This window comes from Dendrobates tinctorius, unplaced genomic scaffold (assembly GCF_039654945.1).
Source record: "Dendrobates tinctorius isolate UK_male_01 unplaced genomic scaffold, ASM3965494v1 ptg000114l, whole genome shotgun sequence".
NCBI lineage: Eukaryota > Metazoa > Chordata > Amphibia > Anura > Dendrobatidae > Dendrobates > Dendrobates tinctorius.
In genome coordinates this window covers 13,351,118-13,360,739 of record NW_027361782.1, presented here as the reverse complement: position 1 = coordinate 13,360,739, position 9,622 = coordinate 13,351,118, and positions in this window count along the sequence as shown.

Sequence of the window (9,622 nt, the reverse complement as noted above, 5' to 3'; positions counted from 1 at the left end):
GCTTGTAACATACCTTGTCATGTGATTGCTACCAGACACCAGACATGGGCCAATACAACCAGCAGGACTGTGCAGGAGATAATGGGATGGTGGCCATGGAGACGAGAATCACCTGAATAGGAGAGGGTACACAGCTATGGCCATGTGGTCCAAGATAGGCCAGTAATAACTGAGGGTTTGGCAAAGCCTAAGACAGAGACTGTGCTGACTGTGTACAGCAAATACATAGTAGCCACAGTAGCAGAGCTGAGAAAGTTCAGGTTCCCTTCGAGACTGACCAGACACCCATGGACAAAGGAGCCACAGCTATCGTACCAACCAAATTGTGTGCCATGCCAAGAATTTGTGCACTGGCTTGTAGATGAACATTAACCTTGTCCCTGTGGGATAAAAAAACACAGATTTTATTTACACTGGTAATTGATAACGACATATGAGTATCTGTGTCACCGGCGCTCGTCTCCGGCTTCTCATTTTTGCCATTTTCCTGCTCTGCACATTACTTATCATGGGGTTATTTTACCATATCTCACATTAGAGAGGAGAATTTCTGTATTTTCTATTAAAGGCCGATAACGAATGCTATGATATTAGAAATCTTTAGTGGAAGTGCTGAACTCTCGCACCGCGCTCATCCATCTTCCCTGTCCACAGCTGAACCTCAGCGCTCTGGGTATTGACTACGTTGTCCAGTACAAAGGCAGAATAAAGGAAAATCATCATCCAGTGGCCGTCACCTCTCAATAAGAGACAGAATCTCTCGATATATGATTATTATTTCTGACCTGCACATGAAAGAAATTTACCTTCTGGATTGTGGCCAGTAAAAGCATTTTCCTCCTGACATTACATTATGAAGATCTCGGTATCTCTCGCTGCAGATACATTTTCTCTTTGTGGCACCTGTGATAATGTATGTGTTCATACTGCTGAGACCTCAAACAAAGTGCTTTATCTCAAGGCGCCTTGGCCTACTCCAGCCCCTCAATCTGTTACATGAGGAGGGAAGAGAAAAGGAAAGTGACAAGTGTCATACATGGAGCAGAGGAAAAGAATGGAAGTCACAACCGATTTATGTGCCATTAGTAACATAAATTTTAAGTAATATTTAATTAAAGAATTCTGCCCCAGCATATATAATAGTGCATGCAGGACCAGTGGGATGACCAATGGACAATACAGTGAGGGCAGGACCAGTGGGATGACCAGCAGATATTACAGTGAGTGCAGGACCAGTGGGATGAACAGCAAATATTACAGTGAATGCAGGACCATTGGGATGACCAAAGGATATTACAGTGAGTGCAGGACCTGTGGGATGACCAGAAGATATTACAGTGGGTGCAGGACCAGTGAGATGACAGAAGTTATTACAGTGAGTGCAGGACCAGAGGGATGACCATTGAGTGAATATTATAGTGGGTGCAGGACCAGTAGGGATGACCAGCAAATATTACAGTGAGTGCAGGATGAGTGAGATGATCAGATATATTACAATGAGTGCAGGACCATTGGGAAGATCAGAAGATATAACAGTGAGTGCAGGACCAGTGGCAAGACTAGAAGATATTACAGTGAGTGCAGGACCAGAGGGATGACCAGCAGATATTACAGTAAGTGCAGGAACAGTGGAATGACCAGCAGATATTACAGTGAGTGCAGAACCAGTGGGATGATCAGATATATTACAATGAGTGCAGGACCAGTGGGATGACCAGCGAAAATTACAGTGAGGGCAGGACCAGTGGGATGACCAGCCAATATTACAGTGAGTGCAGGACCAGTGGGATGACCAGCAGATATTACAGTGTGCAGGACCAGTTGGATGACCAGCAAATATTACAGTGAGTGTAGGACCAGTGGGATGACCAGCAGATATTACAGTGAGTGCAGGATCAGTGGGTTGACCAGGAAAAATTACAGTGAGTGCAGAACTAGTGGGATGACCAGCGAATATTACAGTGAGGGCAGGACCAGTGGGATGACCATCGAATATTACAGTGAGTGCAGGACCAGTGGGATGACCAGCGAATATTAAAGTGAGTGCAGGACCAGTGAGATGACCAGCAGATATTACAGTGAGTGTAGGATCAGTGGGACGACCAGCAGATGTTACAGTGAGTGCAGGACCAGTCAGATGGCCAGCGAATATTATAGTGAGTGCAGGACCAGTGAGATGACCAGCAGATATTACAGTGAGTCCAGGACAAGCGGAATGACCAACATATATTATTGCAAGTGCAGGACCAGAGGGATAACCAGAAGATATTACTTTGAGTGCAGGACCCTTGGGATTACCAGCGGATATTACAGTGAGAGTGTAGGGAGGAGGGCCCCCGCAGAGTGTCCAGGCTGGAACCAAGGGGACCATCATCTAGGTTCCTAAGGAAACTGTACCGGGGGAACGGAGGAGGAGAGTGGACTTCTGGGAGTGACAGGACAGCAAGGGGAGGGGCGAGTATAAAAGGGACAGGGAGCGCGCAGAGGAGTGAGTTGGCGGAACGGCAGACAAGAAGCAAGACACAGTGGGAGTTTGAGAGGGACAGAGTGACAGACAGTGACCAGAGAGGAGACCAGCAGCAGAGGGGAGATTTACAGTGGCCTGCGGAGAGGAAGCGCCGAACTTACCGACAAGAGACTGCAGCTTCACTCCAATCCGGGGTCACGACCTACCCGCGGTCGTCCGCAGCCATTGCCGCTGTGCTCCAGCCCGTTGCGGCCTGTCCGCCACCTCTCATGGCCGCTGCCACTTCACTCCAGCCCGCGGCTGTGGCCTGCCCGCTGCTGCCCTGCTTCAGCCCGCGGCTGCGGCCTGTTCATCATCGCCCGCTGCTGACATCACCCCGCTGTAGTCGGCAGTTGGGGCCTACTCCTTGCCTATGGAGAAAAACTCTTTGCCCAGGCCCAGGCCGTGCACATGGCCTGCCAAATGCCACTCCTAGTAACTGCGACACAACCCTGCTGGGAGACTGGAGTCTGATTGAACTCGCTAACTAGCGGAACCCCGCTGTTTCTACAAGGGGTTACCTCATCAAAGGACTCCCTCAGGGCCTGTTGTGCCCCAATTCCTACTGGGCGCTGGGGCGCCCGAAGACTACGACAGATCTTCCGCAGCTGGGCCCAGCGGCTGCGATGCCAAAGCAGCTTCATCAGAGACGCCGAGGGACGTCAGGACGCATAAGTGACACAATAGGAAATAAGGACCCATTGTCGGCCATATCGTGGCCCTATAGTAACCGGCCTTTGCCGGGTTAGTCGTGTTCTCTTTAAAAGTGTTTGTTTGTGCTGAGTCCCTGCGAGGACAATAGCTGTTACTTTGTTTTGGTTGCTTAGTATAGCCCTAGCGGCTTAAATTTATATAAGTTTATCCCAAAATTACAACTCAGTCTCGCGTCTCGTCACTGCATCCTGCGTACCTGCTATTACCTACATTTGGCATGGGATGCATTCTCCGAGTGCGGACAATGATGCCCTAGACCAGGGCAGGGCTGTGAACTCGACAGATAACGATGGCCCCCATTCCAGCATTTCGTTGGGGGCTATGCTGAGCAATCTGCCTAGGTTTTCTGGCTCTAATACCATGCTATGGAGCTGGACAGAATGGATGCGGGGGCTCTTTCGGATGCACCCGATGACTCCTGACCTGGAAACCGGAGTAGTTATCATGGTGTTAGATGGGGAGTCAGTAATGTTGAGTCCCCCGGGACACCGCAACACCTTTGATAAAGTTTTACAGATCTTAGAACAGGCCCGTGGGGACCCAACCAATGTGGGAGAGTTTTGGACCCGGTTGTTCAGTTGGATGCAGGGGGAGGGGGAGACCATCACTCAGTATGTGAATGTCCTCCAAGAGTTGCACATGGCCATCGAAAGGAAGGCATAGGGGTAGGACCTATTGACATTACACTAAGCGACCTGTTGGTGACTGGACTGCGGGACCCGTTAATAAAGCAGGCATTACGGGAGCAGGTCAGAATGAATCAATGTATGGACTTTTCAGAGGTGGGAAGTCAAGCACACGCTCGGTGGTATGGGCAGAAGTAGAGGGCCGTGCTGTCCGGTGCCTAGTGGACACGGGGTCACAAGTGACAACTATGCCTGCAACTTATTTCCGGCAGTATTTCCCCGAGGCAGCGAGACCCCAATGGGGACCCATGATCAGACTGGTAACCGCCAACTGCCAATCAACTACTGGTCCCTGTTGCCGGGGTGGTATGGGTACAGGTGATGCTGTGCGGTAAATCCCTCAGCCGCAGAGGAGTGGTTCTGACCAAAGGGGAAACCGATAAGCAGCATCCAATCATTCTGGGAATGAACATACTACGGGAGTTCGGCAATCTGCTCCTCAATGATCCCACGCATGAGATCCTGAAGCAGTGGGGTTCCCGCACGGCCCAAGGACAGGTATTCCAGCAGTTGGTGTGGGAAGCGCGAGTACATCAGGACTGCTGGGAAGGCGAGGCTCTGGGCAAAGTCATCGCGCCAACGGCTCCCCTGCTTGTACTGCCCCCTGGGCAGATGGTGATGGACCTGCCGATTCGAGCCTCGATACCCTTGGAGGGCGTAGAGATGCAGGTGGAGCCATGCATACTCCTGGCATACTGGTGGCCCGCTCCCTGACCACAGTGCAAAAGGGGAACGTCCTGGTGCGCTGCGTCAACCTTGAAGACCAAGACATCGTCCTGAAGCCCCGGACCGAACTGGCCAACCTAGTAAGGCCTTTGGAAGAAGTGCTGCCGGCCCCTGCGGTTCAATTGAGAGTGCAATCCGAGGACCCTTGGGCAGTAACTATCCGGACTCTACAGGCTGCCGAGATCTCAACTCAGGAGAAGGGTCGAGACATCCTAGAACAAATGCGGGCCAAGCTCTCCGGACTAACTTCAGTTCAGCTTTCCCAGATAAAAACACTGCTCTGACAGTACCATGAGGTATTTGCTAGTCATGAGGAAGATTTTGGATGTACCACCGCCATCACCCATGGAATTCTCACGGCAGGAGTGGCCCCTATCCGCGAACGATATCGACAGATTCCTCCACAGCTCTACCAAGAGGTGTAAACTTTGCTGGCACAAATGCTACGGAAGGGAGTTATTCGAGAAAGCCAAAGCCCCTGGGTGGCTCCCATTGTGTTGGTCCGCAAAAAGGATGGCACCCTACGGTTCTGCGTGGACTATCGAAAGCTGAATGCTTGTACCATCAAAGACTCGTATCCACTACCCCGTATAGAAGAATCATTGTCCGCCTTGGGGAAGGCGACATATTTTTCGACTTTGGACCTGGCCAGTGGGTACTGGCAGGTGCCCATGTCAGAAGAAGACAGGGCTAAGATGGCGTTCATACTTCCCATGGGACTATTTGAGTTCAATCGGATGCCGTTTGGACTGGCCAACGCCCCGGGGACCTTTCAGCGGTTGATGGAGCGGTGTCTGGGAGATCTCAACTTCGAGGCCATGTTAATATACAGTGGGGAAAAAAAGTATTTAGTCAGTCAGCAATAGTGCAAGTTCCACCACTTAAAAAGATGAGAGGCGTCTGTAATTTACATCATAGGTAGACCTCAACTATGGGAGACAAACTGAGAAAAAAAAATCCAGAAAATCACATTGTCTGGTTTTTTTTTCATTTTATTTGCGTATTATGGTGGAAAATAAGTATTTGGTCAGAAACAAGCAAACAAGATTTCTGGCTCTCACAGACCTGTAACTTCTTCTTTAAGAGTCTCCTCTTTCCTCCACTCATTACCTGTAGTAATGGCACCTGTTTAAACTTGTTATCAGTATAAAAAGACACCTGTGCACACCCTCAAACAGTCTGACTCCAAACTCCACTATGGTGAAGACCAAAGAGCTGTCAAAGGACACCAGAAACAAAATTGTAGCCCTGCACCAGGCTGGGAAGACTGAATCTGCAATAGCCAACCAGCTTGGAGTGAAGAAATCAACTGTGGGAGCAATAATTAGAAAATGGAAGACATACAAGACCACTGATAATCTCCCTCGATCTGGTGCTCCACGCAAAATCCCACCCCGTGGGGTCAGAATGATCACAAGAACGGTGAGCAAAAATCCCAGAACCACGCGGGGGGACCTAGTGAATGAACTGCAGAGAGCTGGGACCAATGTAACAAGGCCTACCATAAGTAACACACTACGCCACCATGGACTCAGATCCTGCAGTGCCAGACGTGTCCCACTGCTTAAGCCTGTACATGTCCGGGCCCGTCTGAAGTTTGCTAGAGAGCATTTGGATGATCCAGAGGAGTTTTGGGAGAATGTCCTATGGTCTGATGAAACCAAACTGGAACTGTTTGGTAGAAACACAACTTGTCGTGTTTGGAGGAAAAAGAATACTGAGTTGCATCCATCAAACACCATACCTACTGTAAAGCATGGTGGTGGAAACATCATGCTTTGGGGCTGTTTCTCTGCAAAGGGGCCAGGACGACTGATCCGGGTACATGAAAGAATGAATGGGGCCATGTATCGTGAGATTTTGAGTGCAAACCTCCTTCCATCAGCAAGGGCATTGAAGATGAAACGTGGCTGGGTCTTTCAACATGACAATGATCCAAAGCACACCGCCAGGGCAACGAAGGAGTGGCTTCGTAAGAAGCATTTCAAGGTCCTGGAGTGGCCTAGCCAGTCTCCAGATCTCAACCCTATAGAAAACCTTTGGAGGGAGTTGAAAGTCTGTGTTGCCAAGCGAAAAGCCAAAAACATCACTGCTCTAGAGGAGATCTGCATGGAGGAATGGGCCAACATACCAACAACGGTGTGTGGCAACCTTGTGAAGACTTACAGAAAACGTTTGACCTCTGTCATTGCCAACAAAGGATATATCACAAAGTATTGAGATGAAATTTTGTTTCTGACCAAATACTTATTTTCCACCATAATATGCAAATAAAATGAAAAAAAAAACAGACAATGTGATTTTCTGGATTTTTTTTTCTCAGTTTGTCTCCCATAGTTGAGGTCTACCTATGATGTAAATTACAGACGCCTCTCATCTTTTTAAGTGGTGGAACTTGCACTATTGCTGACTGACTAAATACTTTTTTTCCCCACTGTACCTAGATGATATCATCATCTATGCTGCCACGTTTGAGGACCACCTGAGGCAGTTGGGGCAGATACTCAGCCGGCTGCAAAAGTATGGGTTGAAGGTAAAACCCCAAAAATGCCACCTATTCCACACCCAGATCAAATATCTGGGCCATATCATCTCAGCGGAGGACGTAAGGCCATCCCAGGAAAAGTTGCTGCCATCCAGGGATGACCTACTCCTGAAACGATAAAAGATGTGTGGGCCTTCCTGGGGTTGGCCGGTTATTACCGTCGTTTCGTAAAGAATTTTGCATGTCAAGCTCGAGCCCTGCACGACCTGCTGAAAGGGGCTTCCGCTGGGGCAAATGGACGGAAAATCCAGTGGCTACAACCCCAGGAAGAGGCCTTCCAAGACCTTAAGGCTGCACTCTCGGGTGCCACAGTGCTTATGCGGATTTTTTCGCAACCGTTCATCCTGCACACTGACGGAAGTCTTCACGGGCTAGGGGCTGTGTTGTCTCAAGTTCAAGATGGCCGGGGGAGAGTGATCGCGTAAGGAAGCCACTCACTTCAAGATTCCGAGCGCAACCCTGACAATTACAGCTCCTTTAAGCTCGAGCTCCTCGCAGTAGTGTGGGCCATGACGGAGCGGTTCGCAGAGTACCTGGCGGGCTCCGAAGTAGTGGTGCGGACTGACAATAACCCACTGGCTCATTTGGAGAATGCCAAACTGGGGGCTCTGGAACAAAGGTGGGTTGCCCGAATGGCGAAATTCAACTATAAAATCATCTATAAAAGAGGGGCCGAGAATGTACACACTGACGCCCTCTCCAGGATTCGACATACAACCCCGGGGAAGAGTCGAGACAACGAATTGGAAGGGGAAGAGATACTGTTTGCCCTCACCGCTTCCGTGCTCACAGCTGTCACCCAGAAAGTACTCCCCTCGGAGACCCTAAGGGGCATGCTGGAGCAATCCCGTGATAAATGGATCCAACAGCAGCAAGAAGACAAAGAAATTGGGCTTCTCCGGAAAAGGGTAGCCGCTGGCAAACTGCCCACTGACTCACAAAGACAGACTTTGACTCAGGACATGTCGCTGATGTTACGACAATGGGAGAGGCTGGTTATCAGAAAGGGACTATTGTATCATAAAATGACATCAAGGACAACATCTATGACGATTTGGTAGGTAGTTGCGCCCGGAGCCCAACTTAACGAACTGGCTCGAGAAGCCCACGAAAAGGGGCTCATTTCGGAGCTCAAAAGACCTTGCAATGGTTGCAACAGATAATTTACCATCCACGCTTGCATGCTGTTGTGGACGAAACTTGCTGGGCCTGCCGCCTATGCGAATTAGCCAAACCGCCCGCACAGTGAACCTCAGTACAAACAATAGTGACCTCAGCACCCCTCGAGCTTCTGACGGTGGATTACCTGACCATTGGTCCCGCATTCCAGGGGTATGAACACTCCCTCGTCATGGTAGACCATTTCACTAAGTTCGCTGTGGTCACTCCCACTCGAGACCAGACCGCGGAGTCGGCCGCCTCTGCAATTTGTAGAAACTTCATACAAGTATACGGCTGCCCTCACCATATACATTCCGACCAAGGAGCATGTTTTTTGGGAAAAATAATGGAGGAACTGCACCATCTCTACGGTATTGACAAATCTCGGACCATGCCATACCACCCGCAGGGAAACGGGGCCTGCGATCGATTTAATCAGACATTAATCCAAATGTTGCGTACTCTGGAGAGTGACAAGAAGGCCCGTTGGCCCGAATATGTCCCTGAACTAGTATGGGTTTATAACAACCGGGTGCACTGAGTTACCGGCTATACCCCCTACTCCCTGCTATTCGGATGAGAAGGCAAAGGGATCACGGAGGTAGAGTTGGATCCAGAGGAACCCCAGCCCTGGACCGGGGTATCATCATGGGTGCAAAATCACCGGCACCGGCTGCAAACTCTCCATCGAATTGTACATACCAAACTCCAAGACTTAGAACACCCAGGAAAGAATCTATCCCCACCTCCCAACCTCCAAATTGGACACCAAGTACTCATACTAGACCAACACCCCCAAAGCAAATTATAGCCACATTGGGAAGAGAGTCCCTATCGAGTCCTACGCCGTATAAACCCTGAAGGACCTGTGTACGAAATACGACCTGAGAATGACAGAACGCAGCCCACTCGCATTGTGCACCATAATATGTTACGCCCATGTACTTCCACTGACCCGGTACAACCTGAACCTACTCCTCAGGTCTCTCAACCCTTGCCAGTGTTCTGGGACCCGGACAACAAAGACTTCACCACCATATCCAGGGGCTCTCCACTTAATGACAACCCAACTGACACAATTAGCCTGCCCGAACCAGCTAGCCCACCACCGCCCGAACCAGCTAGCCCACCACCGTCCACCACCCCAGAAGACTCCACCCTAGTCGAACTAAGACGCTCCGAGTGGTCAACAGCCGGCAAACCCCCCGAATGATACGAACAGGACCAGTTCATATGGCAACAAAAACTGGCATCTCCGCAGACCAACCCAAGTATACTGAGGGC